The following is a 2,312-nucleotide window of genomic DNA, read 5'->3' on the forward strand; positions in this document are numbered from 1 at the left end:
TCTCTCTCTCTCTCTCTCTCTCTCTCTCTCTCTCTCTCTCTCTCCTCCCTCTCTCTCTCTTTCTTCTCTCTTGCAAACACACACATACACGCGCACATACACAAATCGACACACAAAGCCCACCTTTGAACTTTATTCTGACGACCAAATACATTGCTCTGATTCCCCCAGAATGAACCCGGTAAGGTAATTATGATTTAAATGACCGGCCTTACGACCTTAAGACATTCTCTTAACGTTATGTCCCATTAATTCGTTATGTTAAGCCAGGTCGCGTCATTATAAAAAGCTCAATTGTTGTCTAATTGTTGCAGCAGGAAGACACACCGAAAGAATGAGAAATGTAGTGAATGAAGCCATCGATAGCGACATAAATAATAATAATAATAAAAATAATAAAAATAATAAAAATAATAATAATAATAATAATAATAATAATGATAATAATGATAATAATGATAATAATAATAATAATAATAATAATAATAGTAATGATGATAATGATAATGATAATAATAATAATAATAATAATAATAATAATAATAATAATAATAATAATAATAATAATAATAATAATAATAATAATAATAATAATAATAATAATAATAATATATAGACCAAGATGAAAGACACGTTTATCACTGATTGGAACGGCAAGGTCAAATAATAAAAATTAATAAGGATAACAACGATAATAATAATAATAAATGCTTTTTAAATCGATACCAGTCTGTTGTTATTAAAAGGCTGAAGTTATCAGATCATGCTCTTAAGTATGCCTCCCCCCAGAGTTCAGTTCTCGGTCCAGTTTTGTTTACCATTTATACTCAACCACTTGTCAAGGAAATAGTTAATTATGGCTTAAAGTACCATTTCTATGCTGATGATTCCTAAATTTATGGTTCAACATTGTTTACCAACTTAGATGAATTTGTCAATCGTGCTGAAAATTGTATTGCCTTAGTGAAAAACTGGATGAACAAAAACAAATAGATGATGAATGATAATAAAACAGAAGTCATTCTGGCAGGCAATGCAAAGTCTGTTAAAGAGGTTGACCACAATCACATGACAATTGGTGATGCGAAAATTGCATTTTCAAGAAAAGTTAAGAATCTTGGCATCTATTTTGATTCCAGTTTGTAAATGCCGGCTGTAGTAAATCATCTGATCAGCTGCACGTATTTAGAAATAGAAAAAGTAGTAAAATACGTCATCTGATCAATACTAAGTATACTGCTTTACTAGTAACTAGCTTAATTTTATCAAAACTTGATTATTGTAACTCCTTGATATCAGGAATATCACTGGAGAAAGCTAAAAGACTTCAAACTGTCCAAAACAATGCAGCACGTTTAGTTTTACGGAAACGAAATCAAGACTCCGCTTAACCTCTTTTACGAACTTTGCATTGGCTTCCTGTGGAGAAAAGGATTGTGTACAAGTTGGCCACCATATGTCACAAATGTTTGAATGATAATGCACCACATCATATTTATCAAATCTGTTAAGACTGTACATCCCAACTCGCAGTTCAAGGTCATCAGCTGACAAAAAGAAATTTATTTTACCATTTATGAAACTTAAAACAATGTGTGAAAAGGCATTTGAATACCAAGGCCCCAAGATCTGGAATGCTTTTACCAAGTACTTTAAGAGAGATCAAATCTTTTGATTCATCAAAATGTCAGCTGAAGTCGTTTCTGTTTTTAAATTGATAAGATGAATATTTGGGACAATTTTCTTTAGTCAGAACACAAAGTTTTATGGTACTGTTGTACGTTGTACTGTATTGTAAAGCGCTCAGAGCCTGTGTACTTTAATCGAGGTTGAGATTATTCATCCTCTACAGCATGCTATATGCGCTTTATACGTAATACCCATTGCCCACTGGTACGATCGGTTCGGTTGGTTCGGTTTGCCAGCCAGATGGAGGGCGGAAAGTGGCTATCGTGGCTCAAACCAATGATCGACTCGTTGCCCCAAAAACAAACGCGTTGGGTTTTTTTAGGCGACGAGACGGGCGATCGGTATGTTGATCCCCCAATGGGCACTCCGTGTAGGATACGGATCTTCGACACAAATGATCAAATTGTACTACACCACTGTATGGTTGGGAAACATGAAAACTGACGAAATACCTTGTAACAAGTTGCATACATTTATCAACAACTGCTTAAGAAAGATCCTAAAAATTCATCATTGTCCCTGGCACCACAGGAAATGAACAGGTATGGGAACAAATACGTCTAGGGAAAATATGAGTCAGAGAAGCAAGTGGGACGGATTGGACACACCTTGAGAAAACCGGA

The sequence above is a fragment of the Aplysia californica genome, unplaced genomic scaffold, assembly GCF_000002075.1.
Source record: "Aplysia californica isolate F4 #8 unplaced genomic scaffold, AplCal3.0 scaffold00217, whole genome shotgun sequence".
Lineage (NCBI taxonomy): Eukaryota > Metazoa > Mollusca > Gastropoda > Aplysiida > Aplysiidae > Aplysia > Aplysia californica.